Genomic DNA, 8,907 nt, shown 5'->3' on the forward strand with positions numbered 1-8,907 from the left:
AGCTATATAAAATATGTCGTCTTTATAAAATCATTGACTCATAAGGACGGAAATACTCTGTTCCAACTATTAAGTGTTTGTTCAGCTCTGAAATTTAAGTCCATTATGTTCATTCATAATATACGAATTTTCAGTTCTAAACAAATTGATACTATATTTCAAACTATTATCATGAAATCATTATTCTTCTTTATTATATGACACAATATCTCCGCTTAGAATTTTAGAAAAATATGTTCAGGACATCTTTCGTTACACTTGTAACGTTTTCCAATATAATATAGTTTGTTACATCATTCAAACTTCATTTGCTTTGTATTTCTGCCATGAATTTAAGTAATATATATTATCCAATCATGTTACAGGGAAAACAAACTATTCGTTTTGTGTCAATATTCTGGTTACATACAAAATCATAATTCTACTAGATCCTATAAGGAGTAATTGTCTTTTAAAGTCAAAATGAACAATTATTCGTAAATTTTTGTAATCTTTTACAAAAGTCTTCTCCTGAAACAACTGAGACAAATTAGACAAATTTAACCAAACTTGGCTACACTCAGTATTAGGGTATCTAGCTTGGACTAGAGGCTCTAAAGAGCCTGTGTCGCTCACCTTGGTTTATGTGCATATTAAACAAAGGACACAGATGGATTTATGACAGAATGTGTTTTGGTGATGGTGATGTGTTTGTAGATCTTACTTTTACTGAACATTCTTGCTACTTACAATTTTCTCTATCTATATAGACGTATATTGACCCCTTAAGGAGTAATTGACCTTTATAGTCCATTTTTAACAATGTTCATTAATGTGGTAAATTTTTGTAAATTTTTACAAAATATTTTCCTCTGTATCTAAAGGGCCAAGTCTATGTAGATAGAGAAAATTGTAAGTAGCGAGAATGTTCAGTAAAAGTAAGATTTTATTTTATTATATAAAAATGTCAGGTGAGCTACACTGGTTCATTGGAGCCTCTACTTATTGTGGTTAAGATACTTGTTGTACTAGTACATTCTTGTGTTGTGTTATTGTTTATGATATTCTCGTATTCTTGTCTTTCATTTTTGCTAATGTTCTATGTTTCTATGCCTTTTGGTATTACTTTGATACATATAGCGTGGCTCTGTACTTACACTTCTTGTTACTGTGCTATTGTAAAAGATGGTGTATGGGTGTCGTTCATTTTTTTAATTGTGCCTTGTTTGTATGCCTTTTTGTGTTTCTTTAATACATATATGACTTGGTTCTGTACTTATACATCCCGTCATTGTGTTAATGCGCTATAGTAAATTTGTGTATTTATGTATGGAAGCGCATATGGTACACCCCTTGTAAAGTTATTTTGTTGCTAATAAGTCGGAATTATTAGTCAAGTTGTGTGTTATAAGCTGGAATCTTATCATCAAGTTGAAGTCAAGTTGTCGGAATGATGTAGAAAAATTGTTTTACAATGTCGACTTGCTGATATAAATATAATGGCATAGTAATAAGAAGTCGACACGTTGAATTCAACTTATTAATTGATTAAGTCGACAACTTGTTTATTTGATATTAAATCATCATGTTGAAGTCAACTTGTCGGAATGATGTAGATAAAGTTTTTATTACAATGTCGACTTACTAATATAAATGTAAATGACATAAAATAAGAAGTCGACTTGTTGATTAATTAAGTCAACTTGCTTATTTGATGTTAACTTTATTCGTTCTCACGGTCAGATTCCCACGGTCCGTATTTTACTTCCTGTGCTGACACATTAAAGATGGAGATCGACAGCAACAACATCAGCGGGAGCAGTGGAAACGAGTCATAAGTAAGTTTATATTTGTTTTCTTTGGAGACTTAGCGTTATATTTTAATATGAAGCAATACTGAACACAAAATGAAAAAGATCATAGGGAGAAAAAACGTTATTGTTTGAATGAAAGGGCATTGAAAAGTTACAGTTTAACGTGACCTGTGATAAGATCTAGAGTAAGACGTCTGCTATTATTAAAGATATATTCTACTTAAAGGGTTTCACCCCTCTCCCCACCATCCCATCACAAGTACACTACCCGTTCTGTACGACTGTCAATGAAAAATGGAAAAAAACTGAATGGTCCCTCCCTTTCGCCTTTCAGAGTCCTTTGTAGATCAATCTCCATGACTTATTTAATTCATAACAGCTAAGCAAAAAAAAAATTAGTAATCTAAACAAATAATTTGATTCACAACTAGCAGGGTGGATCTTGTCATTTATAAGGGTTGGGTATGGGGATCCTAGCCCACGATAAAGGGGAGTTCCAACTATATGTCCCCATTCAATTGCATTGATCTTCCAAATAAATGTAAAAAAGGGTTCCAACCCCGGACCCCCTGGATTCGCCACTAATGCCAGGTAGAAAAGCATGATGCGAAACGAAATATGTGTTCACTTTATTTTGATATTGACCGATTAGAAGATTTTGCTATTCATTAAACATTTCAATTGAAGAAATATCGTCTATTTCAGCTGCTTGGTCACCTGCCCGTCTAATAAATGGTCAAAGACTATGGAATCAAGCAATATTTTAAAGGTAATGTTGAAAGTAAAACAAAGAAATATGTTGCTGACATCGAACATCAAATCAACACACTTTGGCTTAAAAACAAACAAAATTTGTCAAAACTTTCTTGTATAGTTTTTATAATGTTTTTCTTCATTTAGACTAATCAGCTCCATCTTCGTGGAAAGTATGAAAAAGGTTTAATACTGTATTGTGATTTATTTTTTGTAAAAACTGCACCTTAAACGGCCAAAAATTACAAAAAATAAAGGATTACCAAAATAGGAAAAATGAGCACACATTTACACGGCTCTAGCGAAAAATATAGTGAACCATGATATAAAGTTTTCTTCATATTTTGTCTAGCATGCGCAGTAAAAGCGAGACATGTAGGTACGGTTTTACAGGCGACGGTGAATATATGGCGTTAACATTGCAACCAAGTTTGCTGTTCATGTCTTTATCTCGTGAAGCATAACGAGTAAGGTTCTTATATTTAGGATGCAGATTTCCTACATATTGTTCTTGCCAGTCAGTCATGTGCCATTTATCTTTGACCTATTTTAAATGCTTGAATGACCCTGAAGAACTCTAATAGTCAATTTTGCAACCGAGTTTACTGCTTAAGTCCATATCTCAAGAAATAGAAGTCTAAGGTTGATAATATTTGACATTAACGTCTCCAACTACAAGGGGATGATAGTCTGAAGTGTAATTTTAGCTTTGACTTAGGTTGATGATATTATACAAGGAGGTTCCCCACTACCAGGGGATGTCATTTTGATACCTGTAATTTGATCTTGGCCTTGTTTTTATGGTTGATTGACTTTGACAATATGCGACCAAATTTTATAAATTAGTCAATGATTGATAAAGAACTAGATATCATGTTTAAGGAGGCATGATGTTACAACAAATTTAGCAAAAATTGAAACATATTTTTTTCATAACAAATTTTATTCATTAGGTACACTATTCGTTGTTTCTTTAAGATATGGTACAAAAATCAACCAAACAAAATAAATTCGTTTAGGCATCAGATGACTTTTAAAATGTTTATTCGATTGCAATATGCTGGAAGAAGATATGTCCTCTTGTTTGAAAATGAAAACATGTTCAAATGTAAAAATATCATATGCTTATACCTGATACCTATAACGGGTAAATTTAAAAATGAAATATGTTATAAATATCGCCATGAAGATTTATTTTGGATTGTCAAAACTTACTGTGTATTTTTCCATTTCGTATTCCATTAAATGTGAAGGCGCAGCGCATTTCCTAGTAGTTTTATAGTAAGCTGATGACGTCACAGTGAACACCCTATTTAGATATCAAGCCAATCGGATTTTTCATTTTATCATTACATCATACGTGTAATTTCTATCTTTATGTTTCAGTTACTCTGTTGTCTCCTTTGTGTTGCTGATCATGACGTTACAGGAATACCTTACCCAGGCGATGATGCTTCTGTGCCTGAACTAGTCCAATACTATCATCAATTATGCTACACGTCCCTTCAAATATGTGGATTTCTCTTGTTTGTTCACGGAACATTCATGAGTTGTTCCATGTTAAAAAGACTTAAGAGAAGATTAAATATCAGACGGCGTAACAACCAGTCGCCATTACCTACAGTTGTAAGGACAATCCTGGCTTTACACCGTAATGGCCTGTCTAATGTTGGATACAGGTATATGTGGAGGACTCTGAACATAGGCTTTGGACTTTGCGTCACACAATCAAGAGCAAGGCTTTGCTTAAGAAAAATAGACCAACAGGGTGTACTTAACAGATCGCATCGAGTTCTTCGAAGGAGAGTGTACTACAATAGAGGACCAAACTATCTGATTCATGTCGATGGTTACGATAAATTAAAACCCTACGGCATAGCTATACATGGGGCAATCGATGGATACTCTCGTAAACTTTTATGGTTGATAGCAAGTCCCTCCAACAATAACCCCAGATATGTTGGTTACTGGTATCTTAATTGGATCAAACAAAGAAAGATGCTTCCAAGGGTTGTTCGATCGGATGCAGGAACAGAAAACGTCATAATGAGGGATTTACAAAGATCGTTGCGACATAATCAAAACGATGAAATGTCGGGACAAAATTCTTTTCTCGTCGGCAGATCTGTTGCAAATCAAAGAATAGAAAGGATTTGGGGTACACTAAAAACGAGTTTCACCCAGTTTTGGAGAAACCGTTTCCAGGATTTCCAAGACACTGGACTTCTTAATGTATCGTGTCCAGTACATAAAGAATGTGTTCGATTTTGTTTCCTCTCCGTTATCCAACATCAATTGGACATGTTTGCTGAGAACTGGAACTCACATAGAATAAGAAGACAACGTGCTGAAGTTGTAACACCAAGTGGTATTCCAAATATGTTATACTATCAGCCAGAGATCTTTGGTGGAAGAGACTGTTCATTTCCTTTACCATGTAACTTACAAACAATTGACAATCTCATAGAGGAATATACAGAGAACTTTCCAGAGCATGGCTGTAGCAATGAATTTATTAACATTGTCGAGTTGCTTACTGGAAACAGACGAGATCAGTTTCCCATCATCACATCATACGATGACGCAGAGCTATTGTTTCGGACATTGATTGCTGCCTTACCGAATTGAACATTTGCTATACATTTTTTATACAATAATGATTTTGCATAAACATTTTTTTAGAAATTAATTATATATATAATATAAGTAGGTTTGATATTTGGTTTTACCATACAAGAATTAAATCAAACAAAATTACTAGGAGTAACTATATACTGTTTCTTGGTCTAGATTTTTTGTTGTTGATTATGGTAAATATAAAAGAAAATACTCTCTACGCCTAGTGCAGCATGATACGATCACATTTATCAAGGGAACAAACAGTAGGGCAAGTGTTGACACAAAGCTCATGCCTGATTTGTAACGCCTGGTCTCGGCACAAAAAAGTTTGCCAATGGGATATGATATTCCTATGTTTATCGTATTCGTTTGAATGGTTTTGTTTCTACTTTCTTGTACTCAAGGATCTAGTTTAATGACAAACTTTTTGCGCCAATACTTTAGGATATGAAACAAAAGACTATTAAGAGGTGTATCGCTCACATCAACCGTGGCTACATAAGCCAGCCCAATTTAGACCCCGATATAATAGGTATGTTCCCCGTTATTGCCCATCAAGGATGGATATAGCACTGCTTGAAAAGTGTTCATACAAAAACAAATGTTATCAAGTTTGGTCTCAGTAGTTTTGTTTAAGATCTTTGATCCCCCTGGCCCTCAGCTCAGGGTCCAATGTTAAACTATGTTGTTAGTAATTCCTGCAATCTTGGGTTATAGTCTTGAACCTACCAGACATAGTTTGCCTGTGCATTTTAAAAGATCATTGTGACCAAGTTTCATTGTAATTTGCACTGTACTTTTAGAAAATATCTTTCAATAAATTTCGCCATATGGTATAATCTCAACTACGTTCGTCACTGGCAATCAAGTTGGATTGTACCCTGTCCTGCCGAACACAATTTTGCTAGAAGGCCATCCAATGATAAGTTTTGCTTCAATTTGCTTAGTAGTTTCTAAGTAGAAGATCTTTCTATGCATTTCCAAATAAGATGCACTTACACTACGTTTTCCGCGGGCGGCCATCTACGATTGGAGACATACCTGACAGATATATTTATTGCAAGGATTTACTAGTAGTTTGTTTGCAATTAGTTCTATAAATTCTGTGTAAAAATGTGCTCCGTAGAGCGTAGCAAGTAACGACCGTATAAAGGGTACATTCGGGTAAGTGTTGACACAAAGTAAATGTAGACATATTAAATTGCTAGACTCCATCCAATTCAATCGCCCCGAAAGGGCCAATCACATCTCTAGACCCGATTTGGGCCTCTTGTTTGTTGGAAACGATAAACAAAAAACTTAAAAAATTAAGTAAAACACAATGTATGAAATCTACAAAATAAAAATATAAATCTATAAAGTATACACATGTCGAACAACATTTTTCGTTTCATCAAGTTGAAGCATTTTCAGTCTAGATCCTTTTTGGTACTCTTCTTTTTCAAAACCGCCAACAAATTACATAATCCATTAAAATACCTTCATATGATTTCTGTTCCAAACATCTTCATCAAAATCGGACAAAAAAAAAATTGATTTCCAATTTGTTCTTGGTTCACCCCTTTTGGCCTTGTGTTTCTCAAAAACGGTAAATTCAACATCAAATATTTAAAACTATCTCCTACAGGGTCCAATGTGAAATCGTTGTTCCCCTCGGAGGCCTTGGATCAAACCAAAACCGGCCGGAAACAATTTGCAAAGGGAACTAGGTTTTGTTCCAATTGGTTGTTTTGAGCAACTGTTTAACTATGTTCCCGCTATGCCAGATCGTTTAAAAAGAATCAATACAAGAACCAATGTAAACAAGCTTGGTTCCAATTGACCTATAATTGTTAATGTTTGTGTCATTTTGGTCTTTTGTGGATAGTTGTCTCATTGGCAATCATACCACATCTTCTTTTTTATAAGTAAGTTCAGAGAAGATATTTGAATGCATTTCATACAAGTGTGGCAGTTAGTAGATAGATATAGGAAGATGTGGTGTGAGTGCCAATGAGACAACTCTCCATCCAAATAACAATTTAAAAAGTAAACCATTATAGGTTAAAGTACGGCCTTCAACACGGAGCCTTGGCTCACACCGAACAACAAGCTATAAAGGGCCCCAAAATTACTAGTGTAAAACCATTCAAACGGGAAAACCAACGGTCTAATCTATATAAACAAAACGAGAAACACGTATATATTACATAAACAAACGACAACTACTGTACATCAGATTCCTGACTTAGGACAGGTGCAAACATTTGCAGCGAGTTTCTGATTTAGGTCTGGCATATCTGGAAAGTAGGATGAAAACAATTTTAAAACTACATCATCATTGCTGAGTGTTATCCATGCCCGCCGTCATTTTACACCAAATTTATGAAATTTTGGAAGTCTTTTCGAATATTCTCTAGAAAATCTTCAATGGGTTTTTAAATTTTTATTGTAAATATACACACTGCAGTTTAATATTCATAGATCAGTAAAAAAAATATATTGTACTCTTGCATCCAATCACGGCGTTTCTAAGTTGACTTCCTTCATCTGCCTTGGGTACACAAAAGGCCAACCTAATGTTGGGGAAATGTAATATATTGTAGTACCGGTTTCCCTTTAAATGATGTTTTAATTTTTTTTTTTTTTTTTATTTTTTTTTTACAAAACTTTGGAATTTGCCCAACAAATTTTGCATGCAGTATCACAATAATAATGATTTGTCCTCTGAAACGTCAAATATTACTTTTGAATCATATATTTTCTTGTTTTCCAAAAACAAATGCGTTAAATTTCCATCTTAGAAACTGCCAACTTTAAGTTTGAGAGTTTTACTCGAGGATGGTATTAAATTTATGTCTTCATCAGTCCAATGATCCTTGATTATATGTGCATCGAAAATTTTAATAAAAAGAGTCAATAAATAACAAAATGATTTTGGTTTTGGGATTTAAAGGTGACTACTAACACCGTAAATTGAGGTGTATACCCAATTAAAAGTGCTAAAATACAAAAATGTGACCACAAAACTTTTTATGAACAGACAGAAATTTAAATCTATATACTAGTCTATCATTTAAAACAATTTGCAGCCGTGTTTTATTCCGGAACTGTTATATTATAAAAAAGAAGATGTGGTATGATTGCCAATGAGGCAACTATAAATATCCACAAAAATGACCCAAACATTAACAACTATAGGTCATCGTACGGCCTTCAACAATGAGCAAAGCCCATACCGCATAGTCAGCTATAAAAGGCCACGATAAGACCGGTAAAACAATTCAAACAAGAAAACTAACGGCCTTATTTATGTAAAAAAAAAATGAACATTAGGAGAAGGTTTGGATCCATTAAAACGTTTAATCCCGCTGCAAATGTTTGCACCTGTCCTAAGTCAGGAATCTGATGTACAGTAGTTGTCGTTTGTTTATGTAATATATACGTGTTTCTCGTTTCTCGTTTTGTTTATATAGATTAGACCGCGTTGGTTTTCCCGTTTGAATGGTTTTACACTAGTAATTTTGGGGCCCTTTATAGCTTGTTGTTTGGTGTGAACCAAGGATCCGTGTTGAAGGCCGTACTTTAACCTATAATGGTTTACTTTTTAAATTGTTATTTGTATGGAGAGTTGTCTCATTGGCACTCACACCACATCTTCCTATATCTATTAAACTGTTAACTAAGCGTCTCTTTTGAGATCAGTTGCAGTACTGTAATGCCAATTATATAAAGAGGCACAGCCTGGACACTGTGTTATGTC

General features: G+C 34.2%; 1 long non-coding RNA gene across 1 annotated transcript; it reads left to right on the plus strand.

Annotated features, from left to right (window-relative positions):
* Positions 1–1,672: 1,672 nt before the first annotated feature.
* Positions 1,673–5,303, plus strand: LOC143083234 (uncharacterized). Its single transcript, XR_012980598.1, has 3 exons — positions 1,673–1,817; positions 2,499–2,562; positions 3,933–5,303. It is a non-coding gene; the product is annotated as an uncharacterized LOC143083234 (long non-coding RNA).
* Positions 5,304–8,907: the final 3,604 nt, after the last annotated feature.

The sequence above is a fragment of the Mytilus galloprovincialis genome, chromosome 7 (genome assembly GCF_965363235.1).
Source record: "Mytilus galloprovincialis chromosome 7, xbMytGall1.hap1.1, whole genome shotgun sequence".
Classification (NCBI taxonomy): domain Eukaryota; kingdom Metazoa; phylum Mollusca; class Bivalvia; order Mytilida; family Mytilidae; genus Mytilus; species Mytilus galloprovincialis.